This window comes from Martes martes (genome assembly GCF_963455335.1).
Source record: "Martes martes genome assembly, chromosome: 7".
NCBI lineage: Eukaryota > Metazoa > Chordata > Mammalia > Carnivora > Mustelidae > Martes > Martes martes.
This window is the reverse complement of record NC_137894.1, coordinates 39,730,755-39,742,634: the sequence shown is the minus strand read 5'-3', so window position 1 is coordinate 39,742,634 and position 11,880 is coordinate 39,730,755.

The following is an 11,880-nucleotide window of genomic DNA, read 5'->3' as shown; positions in this document are numbered from 1 at the left end:
TTTTAAATTACATAAAAATGCAATATTTTAAAATTATATAAAAATACAATTATATAGGAACTATAATAGTCAAAACAACCTTGAAGTTGTGGAAAAAATTCTAATTACTCTTGCTACCTGATTTCAAGACATTTTATTCAGCAACAAGAATCAAGATGCTATGGTACTGACATAAAGATAGAACAGTAGATTAAGAGTATCCCGAAAATAAAAACCTGAACGTTTAGTTAATGATTTTGACAAAACTACTATAAAAGTAATATAATTAAATGGGAAAATATAATCTTTTCAACAAATAGGACGGAACTAATGGAACACCATATAGAAAAATTAACTCAAGGGACTCAAGCATCATAAAGGCAGTGTGGGTCCTTTCTTTTTTCTCTCCCCTTGATGTACAACTCATCAGACATCCATAACTAGGGACAAAAAGTGCCTCTGGCCAGAAGGGAATGGCATGATATATTCAAGATGCTGAAAGAAATATTCCTGCAACCAAGAATACTCCACCCAGCAAAGCGCTGTATCATTCAGAATAGAAGGAGAGACAAAGCGTTTCTCAGACAAGCAAAAATTAAAGAATTTCATCACCAATAAACCAGTCTTACAGGAAATATTAAAGAGAACTCTTTGAGTAGGAAGGAAAGACCATAAATAGAAGAAAAGTAGGAAGCACAAAAGCAGCAAAATTAAGTATATCTATAAATATTCATTAAGGGATTCATAAAATAAAAGGACTTGAAGTGGGAGGAAGGGGAGTCAAGAAAGGCTTCAGACTTGAGCGGCCACAAACTTAACACAGACTGCTTATGCTGTATGCATAAGGTATTATATATCAACCTAATGGTTGATATATAACCACAAATAAAAAAAACAGTAAGGGACATGCAAAAAATACAGGAAAAGGAATCTAGGTGTATCCGTAAAGAAAGCCAGGAAACTATGAAAGACCATAAGAAGAAATAACTATAAAAACCACCAGAAAACAAATAACAAAATGGCAATAAATACATACCTATAATTACTTTGAAAGTAAATGGACTAAACACTCCAGTCCAAAGACATAGGGTGACAAAATGGGTAAGAAAGGAAATTATATCTGTACACTGCATACAAGAGACTCCTTTCAGCACTAAAGACACCTGCAGATAGAAAGTGAAGGGACAGAAAAGTGTTCATCATGCAAATGGAAGTCAAAAGAAAGCTGGGGTGGCAATAATTTTATTGGACAAAATAGACTTTAAAAATTAACATATATTATTTGCTTCAGGGGTACAGGTCTGTGATTAATCAGTCTTACACAATACCCAACACTCACCACAAACACATACCCTTCCCAACATCCATCACCCAGACACCCGGGACAGAATAGAGTTTAAAACAAAGACTGCAACAAGATGCAAAGATGGGCACTATATCATCATAAAGGGAACAACTGAACAAGAAGATATGCCACTTGTAAATAGTTATGCACCCAACATGGGAGCACCCAAAAACATAAAGCAGCTAATAACAAACATAAAGGAACTAATCAATAATAATACAATAATAGTAGGGGATTTTTATACCCCATTTACATCAATGGATAGATCATCCAAATAGAAAACCAACAAGGAAACAGTGGCTTTGAATGATACATTGAAACAGATTAATCTGACAGATATCAGCAGAACATTCCATCGTAAAACAGCAGAATACACATTCTGTTCAAGTGCATATGGAACATTCTCCAGAGGAGATCACATGCGAGACTAAAAATGAAGTCTCAACAAATTAAAAAAGATGAAAGTCATAGCATGCATGTTTTCTGACCACAACACTGTGGAACCACAAGAAAAAGTATAGAAAGAATACAAATACATGCTACTGCACAGTGAATGAACCAACCAAGAAAGTAAAGCGGAGGTAAAAAAAATACTTGGAGACAAATGAAAAAAACAAAACAAAACAAAACAAAAAACCATCCAAAATCTTTGGATTGCAGCAAAAGAGGGAAGTTTGCAGCAATATAGACCTACCTCAAGAAGCAAGAAAAATCTCAAACAACCAAAAGAAGGTAGAAAAAGAAGCAAACAAAACCCAAAACCGGCAGAAGAAAGGAAATAATAAGGATTAAAGCAGAAATAAGTGAAATAGAAACTAAAAAACAAACAGATCAATGAGAGCAGGAGCTGGTTCTTCACAAAATTGACAAACTGATAGCCAGACTAATTTTTAAAAAAAGGAAAAAGACACAAAATCAGAAATGAAATGAGAAATAACAACATGAAAGAAATACAAAGAATGACAAGAAAATATGAGAAGTATATACCAACAAACGGGACAACCTAGAAGAAAATGGATAAGTTACTAGAAGTACCATCTTCCAAAACTGAATCAGGAAGAAAGAAAATTTGAACAGTGATGAAATAGAATCTGTAATAAAACAGAACCAAAAACTCCCAACAAAAGTCCAGGGACAGATGGTTTCCTAGGTGAATTCTACCAAACATTTAAAGAAAAGTTAATACCTATTCTTCTCAAACTTTTCCAAAAAATAGAAAAGGAAGAAGAGCTTCCAAATTCATTCTATGAGGCCAGCATTACTCTGATACCAAAATGAAATAAAGACACTCCCAAAAGAACTACAGGCCAGTACCTCTGGTGAATAGGAATGCAAAAATCCTCAAAATACTAACAAACTGAACCCAACAATACAATAAAACAGTCATTCATCACAGTCAAGTGGGATTTATTCCTGAGATTCAAGAATGGTTCAATATTTTTTTTTTAAAGATTTTATTTATTTGACAGAGACACATCAAGAGAGCAAACACAAGCAGAGGGAGTAGGAGAGAGAGAAGCAGGCTTCCTGCTGAGCAGGGGGCCCGATGCGGGGCTCAATCCTAGGACCCTGGGATCATGACCTGAGCCGAAGGCAGACACTTAAGGACTGCGCCACCCAGGCACCCCTGGTTCAATATTCTTAATCAATGTGATACATCAACAAGAGAGAGGATAAAAACCATATGACCATTTCAATAGATGCAGAGAAAGCATTAGAGTACAATATGCATTCATTATAAAATCTCTCAACAAATAGGTTTAGAAAGAAATTGCCTCAACATAATAAAGGCCATATGTAAAAAACCCACAGCTGACACACTCAGTGGTGAAAAACTGAGAGCTTTTCCTCTAAGATTAGGGACAAGACAAGGATGTCCACCCTCACCACTTTTATTCAACATAATACTAGAAATCCTAGCAGTAGTAATCAGACAACAAAAAGAAAAGGCATCCAAATTGGTAAGGAAGAAATAAGACTTCCACTATTTGCAGATGGCATGATACTATATATAGAAAACTTGAAAGACTCTACCAAAAAACTATTAGAACTGACAGATGAATTCAGTAAAATCACAGATACAAAATCAATATACAGAAATCTGTTAAGTTTCTGCACACTATTAGTGAAGAAGCAGAAAAAGAAATCAAGAAAATAATCCCATTTACAATTGTACTAAAAATAACAAAATACTTAGGAATAAACTTAACCAAGGAGGTGAAAGAACTGTGCTCTGACAACCATAAATTTGATGAAAGAAATTGAAGATGACACAAAAATAATTCTATGCTCATGGATGGGAAGAACAAATATTGTTAAAATGTCCATATAGATTTAATGCAATTCCTATCAAAATACCAACAGCATTTTTTCACAGAATGAAAACAAATAATCCTAAAATGTATATGGAATCACAAAAGACCCTGAATAACAAAATAATTTTGACAAAGAACAAAGTGGAAATATCAGAATCTCCAATTTCAAGATATATTACACAGCTATAGTAATCAAAACAGTATGATACTGGCAAAACCCAGACACTTAGATCAATGGAACAGAACAGAGAACCCAAAATGACTACATGATTATGTAGTCAACTAATCTTTGGTAAAGGAGGCAAGGATATATAATGGGAAAAAGACAGTCTCTTCAACAAATGGTGTTGGGAAAACTGGACCACTTTCTTACACCACACATAAAAATAGATTCAAAATGAATTAAGGATCTAAATATGTGACCTGAAACCATAAAAATCCTAGAAGAGTGCACAGCAGTAATTTCTCTGACATCGGCTATAACATGTTTCTAGATACGCCTCCTGAGGCAGGGGAAGCAAAAGCAAATATAAACTTTTAGGACTACATCAAAATTAAAAGCTCTTGCACTGCAAAGAAAATAATGAAACTAAAAAGTCCACTGAATGAGAGGAGATATGTGCAAATGACATATCTGATAAAGGGTTAGTATCCAAAATACATAAAGAACCTCTAAAACTCAATATCCACAAAACCAAATAATCCAATTTAAAAATGGGCAGAAGATATATACAGACATTTCTCCAAAGAAGACAGCCAGATGGCTAACAGATACATGAAAAGATGCTCAGTATCACTCTTCATCAGGGAAATGCAAATCAAAGTCATAATGATATATCACCTTACACCTGTCAGAATAGCTAAATTCAAAAACACAAGAAATAACCAGTGTTGGCGAGGATATGGAGAGAAAGAAACCCTCTTGAACTGTTGGTGGGAATGCAGATTGGTACACCCCCTGTGGAAAAGTATACGGAGGTTCCTTTAAAAATGAAAAATAGAATTACCATGGGATCAGTAATTCCACTACTGGTAATTTACCCAAAGAATACAAAAACACTAAATCAAAAAGATATATGCACCTCTTTGTTTATTGCAGCATTATTTACAATACCGAAATTATGGAAGCAGCCCAAGTGTCCATCAATAGATGAGTGGTTAAAGAAGATAATATAAATACATACATACATACATACATACATTATATATTTCACCTTTGTCCAACTTGAGAATATACATATAAATATAACCATTATATGTAAAAATATACATATATACATTATATATGTTATTTATATATATTAATTATATATATAGATAGATAGATATGTTATTTATATATTATATATTGTACGGGCCTATTCAGCCGGAGCAGCCCCACCCCGGTTGAACTGCCATTTTGTTGTAAAACTTAAATCAAATCTTCCCCCACCCCGGGGGAACTTACTTAAAAGCAAGTCCGGAAACCAGTTCCAGGTAACGGCCCAAATACAAGGGTGGGTCAGGTCAGTCAGTGGGGGCGCATACTGTCTCCTAGCTACCAAGGTGATGGGCTAGTTTCCATGGCTACTCTGGGGTGAATTGTAAGTCATAGCTTTGCTTGACCTTCGCTTTGTATCAGTCTCGCTCCTTTAATCATGGACCCATTTTTGGGGGGGCATAACAATATATAATGGAATATTATTCAGCCATAAAAAGAATGAAATCTTGCCATTTTGCAACAGCATGGATAGAGCTAGAGGGTCTAATGGTAAGTGAAATAAGAGAAAGACAAATACTGTATGATTTCACATATGGAATTTAAGAAGCAAAGAGACAGACCAAGAAACAGACTCTTAACTCTAGAGAACAAACTGGTGGTTGCTAGAGGAGAGGAGGGTGGGAGGACGGGTAAAACAGGTGAAAGAAATTAAGAGTACATTCAGCATGATGAGCACTGAGTCATGCACAGAACTGTTGGATTTACTACCTTGTACACCTGAAACTAATGTAACACTATGGTAACCACACTGGAATTACAACTTTTTAAAAATCCAAAAAAAGTAAAGTGCCTTTGCATAGCATACAGGACACCTGTGAGAACCAGACACGCACCTGACGATGGATTGGACTGCGGAGGAGGTTGCAGTGAAACGTGTTGGCTGCGGAGGCAGCCATGGCAGAGAAGGCTGGGTGTGGCACTGAGCCAGCATGAACTTTCTGGCAGAGGAGTCAGAGGGTGAACGTGATGAGTGGGGTCTGCCTGGCCATAAGTGCTACAGCTGGAGGGACCAGTTGTCTCTTCATGGAGTCTGTGGTGACTGAGAGGAGAGTAAGGAAGGGTAGTAGGCAAACACAACTGAAGGAAAGCATCTCTTCTGTCTGCTTCAGGAGGCAAGAGGTCTATGCACAGACCTCTGGGAGCCCCTGCCCCCAACTTGAGAATTCCTCTATTGGGCTGTGGGCAAACAACCAAAGCCACAAGTACTAAGTACTACCCCCACCGTGCTGCAGCTCTTTGCCTTTTAAATTTTTCTTAAATGCTGCACTCCCAACCTTGGTGGTGAGTCAGCTCTGGTTAAAGAAATTTATTATTTTTTTTAAAAGAAATTTATTTTTTTATTTTTTTAAAAAATTTATTTATTTGTCAGAGAGAGAGTACACACAAGCAGGCAGAGAGGCAGGCAGAGGCAGCGCGAGAAGCAGGCTCCCCGCTGAGCAAGGAGCCGACTCGGGACTCGATCCCAGGACCCCGGGACCATGACCTGAGCCGAAGGCAGCAGCCCAACCAACCGAGCCACCCAGGCGTCCCTGGTCAAAGAAATTTAAAAATTTTGTGCTATAGCACCACTTTCTGGAAAACAAAAGGAAGGCTCCTAACTACCAACCTGGTGAACTGCTCCAATCAAAAGTAAAAACAGGGGCGCCTGGGTGGCTCAGTGGGTTAAAGCCTCTGCCTTCAGCTCGGGTTATGATCCCGAGGTTCTGGGATCGAGACCCGCATCGGGCTCTCTGCTTCCTCTCTCTCTGCCTGCCTCTCTGCCTACTTGTGATCTGTCAAATAAATAAATAAAATCTTAACAACAACAACAACAAAAAAGTAAAAACAGTTACCTTATTAACCTTATTAGGTTCTTGCTACTTGAAAATGTAGCAGCAGAGGCACTTTTCATAAAATACCATGAAAAAATCACAAAGTGGCTGGATGTATTGAAAAAAAGACCCAACTATCTGCTGCCTAAGAGAAGACTCAATTTAAAGACACCCATGGGCTCTAAGTGAAAGGATGAAAGACGATATTCCAAGCAAACAAACAAAAAAAGAAGGCAAGCAAGCATAGCCATACGTAGACAAAATATATTTCAAGGCATAAAGGGTAACGAGACAAAGATCTCTCGTTTATATAATGATAAAAGGTCCAATACAGCAAGAATATATAACAGTCATAAATATATATGCATATATATGCTCTAAGCCCAAAATATATTAAGCAATTAACAACAGATCTTAAGGGAGAGACATTAATTGTAGAGGACTTAACTACCCCCCATCAGCGATAGATGGATCATTCAGACAGAAAATCAACAAGGCAACATTTGAATTGAAGCACACTTTAGTACAAATGAACGTAGACATATACAGAAAATTCCATCCAAGAACAGTAGAATACACATTATTCTCAAACGTACCCACAGCATTCTACAGGATAGATCATATAGGCCACAAAACAAATCTTAGACAATTTAAGATCAAAACCATACCAAATATCTTTTCTGACCACAGTAGTATGCAAGGAGAAATCAACAACAGGAAAGTGAGAAGATGTACAAAATATGTGGAAACTAAACATTCTTCTAAGCAACCATGGGGTCAAAGAAGAAATAAAAGAGCAAATTTAAAACCATCTCAAAACAAAAAGAAAACAAAATGGATCAAGTATTGTGGGATGCAGCAAAAGCAGTTCCAAGAGAAAAGTTTATAGCAATAAAGGTGTATATTAAGGGGCGCCTGGGTGGCTCAGTGGGTTAAAGCCTCTGCCTTCGGCTCAGGTCATGATCCCAGCGTCCTGGGATCGAGCCCCGCATCGGGCTCTCTGCTCAGCAGGGAGCCTGCTTCCTCCCTTCTCTCTCTGCCTGCCTCTCTGCCTACTTGTGATCTCTCTGTCAAATAAATAAATAAAATCTTAAAAAAAAAAGTGTATATTAAGAAATTTAGAGGGGTGCCTGCTGGCTTAGTAGAGCATGCAACTCTTAATCTCAGAGTTGTGAGTTCAAGCCCCACATTGGGGATGGAGCCTACTTAAAAAAATTCTATTTATATAGAAATTAATATATATTACTATATAATATATATCATATGGGAATATAATATATATATAAAGAAATTAGATCGCAAATAAATGACCTAACTTTACACTTCAGTGAACTAGAAAAATAAAACCAAATTAAAATCAAAGTTAGCAGAAGGAAGATAATAATAAAGATCAGAGTTAAAATAAAGATCAGAAAAACAACAGAAGGGTCAACAAAACCAAGAACTGGTTCTTCAAAAAGATAAACAAAACTGACAAACCTTTAGCTACAATAACTAAAGAAATTAGGAATAAAAAAGACTCAAATGAAAGAGGAGACATTACAACTGATAATACAGAAATACTAGAATCATTACAGACTACTGTGAACAATGATATGTCAATGAATCATATAACCTAGAAGAAATGGATATATTTGTAGACACAAGCTATCAAAACTGAATCAGGAAGAAATAGATTTAATCAGTAAGCAAAAATCTCAACATAGAAAATGCTAGGACCAGATGGCTTCACTTGAGAATTCTACCAAACGTTTAAAGATTTAACACCAATCCTCTTCAAACTCTTTCAGAATTACAGGGGGGGAGGAGGGAACACTTCCAAGCTCATTCAACGAGCCTGCATTACTTTGACACCAAAACCAGATAAGGATATGGTAAGAAAAACTACAGATCAATATCCTTGATAAATATAGATGCAAAATTCAACAATATTAGCAAACTGAATTCAAGAACACATTAAAAGGATGATACACCATGACCATATGGAATTTATCCCTGGGATGTGAGGATGGGTCAACACACAGAAATCAGCAAATGTAATATCTCACAGCAATAAAATGAAAGATAAATACCACATGATCATCTCAATAGGTACAGAAAAGACATTTGGCAAAATACAACATCCTTCATGATAAAAACCCCGAGCAGTCTGGGTATGGAAGGAACATACCACAACATAATAAATAGGTCACACACTACAGACCCACAGCTACCATTATACTTAATGGAGAAAAAAGTGAAAGCATTTCCCCTAAGATCAGGAACAAGGCAAGGATGTCCACCTTTACCACTCCTATTTAATACAGTACTAAAAGTCTAGTTAGAGCAAGTAGGCAAGACAAAGAAATAAAAGGCATCCAAATCAAAAAAGGCTAAGTAAAATTGTCATTATGTACTGATATTATCCTATGTAGAAAAAATCCCAAAGAACCAGTCAAAAAACTTGGAATTAAGCAACAATTTCAGCAAAGTGGCAGGATATAAAATCAGAATACAGAAATCAATTGCATTCCTTTACATAATGATGAAGCTTCTGAAAATGAAATAAAGAGTAATATCCCATTCACAGTAGCACCAAAAATAATAAAATACTTAGGAATAAATTCAACCAAGGAAGTGAAAGATCTATATAATAATAACCTTGCTGAAAGAAACTGAAGACACAAACAAATGGAAAGACATTCCATGTTCAGAACAATTAACATTGTTAAAATGGCCATACCCAAAGCCTTCTACAGACTGAACACAATCTGTCAAAATTCCAAAGGCACTCTCCACAAAAATAGAAGAAACAATCCTAAAATTTATGTAGAACCATAGTAGATCCCAAATAGAAAAAGAATTCTGAGAAAAGAAGAACAAAGCCAGAGGTATCATACTTCCAAATTTCAAAGTACAGTACAAAACCATAGTAATAAAAACAGTATGGTACTGGCACAAAAATGGACACATTGACCAGTAAAACAGAATAAAGGGCCCGGAATTAAATCATGGCATATATAATATTCAACAAGAGAGCCACGCATACCCAATGGGGGAAAAGATAGTTTCCTCAACAAATGGTGTGCGAAAAACTGGATAAACACTGGCAAAACAATGAAATTGGACCCCTGTTCTCACACCAGTCACAAAAATTAACTTGAAATGGATCAAAGAGTTAAACATAAGTTGTGATACCATAAAACTCCTAGAAGAAAATGTAGGGGAAAACGTCATCAACATTTGTATCAGCAATAATTTGGGATTATTTTGTTGGGGATGGTTTTGTTGCCAAATGCAAACAACAACAAAAATCAACAAATGGGATTACATCAAACTCAAAGCTTCTGTATAGCAAAAGAAACAATTAACATAATGAAAAGACAACCTACAGAATGGGAGAAATTTTTGCAAACCATATATTGGATAAGGGGTTACTATCTATATAAAGAACTCAGTCCACTCAACAACAAAAATCTGATTAAAAAATGGGCAGAACTATTTTGACATTTCTTCAAAAAACAACATCAGAATTGCCAACAGACACATTGTAAAGTCGGCCAACATGTCTAATCATCAGAGAAATGCAAATCAAAACCACAAAGAGATATCAGTTCACACATGTTAGAATGGCTGTCATCAAGGGGCACCTGTATGGTGCAGTCAGTTAAGCATCTGAATTGTGGTTTGAGCTCACGTTGTGATCTCAAGGTCATGGGATGGAGCCCCAAGTCAGGCTCAGCATAGAGTCTGCTTGGGATTCTCTCTCTCTCTTGCCCACCCCACACCCTCTCTCTCTCTCTCAAATTAATATATCTTTAAAAAAAAAAAAAAAGAATGGCCATCATTAAGAAGACAAGAGACAACAGGTGTTGGCAAGGATGTGGTGAAAAGGGAAGCCTTATATATTATTGGTGGAAGTGTAAATTGGCAAAAAACTATGGAAAACAATATGGAGGTTCTTAAAAAACTTAAAAATAGGTCTACCATATAATCCAGCAATTTCTCTTTTGGGCATATACCCAAAGGAAATGAAAAGAAGATTTTGACAACATATATGCACTCCCATGTTTATCACACTGTTATACACAACCTATTATACACAACCATAGCCAAGCTATGGAAACAACCCAAATGCCCATCAACAGATGAATGGATAAAAAAGATGTGGTACATAAACACAATAAAATATTAATCAGCCATGAAGAAAGAAGGTTTTCTTCTACTTGTGACAACATGGATGGATCCTGCGCACATTATGCTAAGTGAAATAAATAAAAGGATGACAAGTACTGTTTGATACCACTTATGTTTTATCTAAAAAAATTAAACATGTAGAAAACAAAATAAAATGGTGGTTATCAGAGGATAGGGGTTAAGAGTGATAGTCTTTAAGGGTACAAACTTTAACAAGTGGGAAATAAGCCTTACAGATCTAATACACAGTACAATGGCTACAGACAATACTATTATAATTATGTAATATGATAAATAGCATTATATTGGCAATCATAATATATAAATGTATCAACATGCTGTGCACTGTAAACTTACACAATGTTATGCATCAAATTTATTCAGTAAAAAAAGGAAAGATTAACTTGAAATGGACCACAGACCTAACTGTAAGAATAACACCATGACATCTAGAAATCTTATTGATCCCAGATTTAAATTTTTGACTGGATACCTGAAATGTAGGTGGAAATTTCAGAAATATAATCAGTGGCTTAAAATGGAACATGGTTATTAGAATACATTAGGTATGCAAAAACATACTAAATTTTGTGGAATTAAGTCTTTATAAAGGGGTATAAATCTAAAAGGCAGTGATTAAATACAAACAAGGTATGTTTTAATTTGGCCTCTGAATCCTATCTGCAGAATAAAGCACCTCTAGAAAGCAGCAGTTTTTCAATTTGAGAGAAACTATTCTTTTGGTAAATCAAAAGCACAGAGAGAGAAGCTTCAGAAAATTTCAGGCCATAATCTTTGACCTTTTAATGGATGATCTAGTACCCCAGTGCCACCCCAACTGGAAAAAACAAAAACACTGATGAGGCGAGGTTTCAAATGCTTAGTCCCAGAATGGGACTTTATTTATTTATTTTTAAGATTTTATTTATTTATTTGACAAAGATCACAAGTAGGCAGAGGAACAGACAGAGAGAGGGAGGAGCCAGGCTCTCC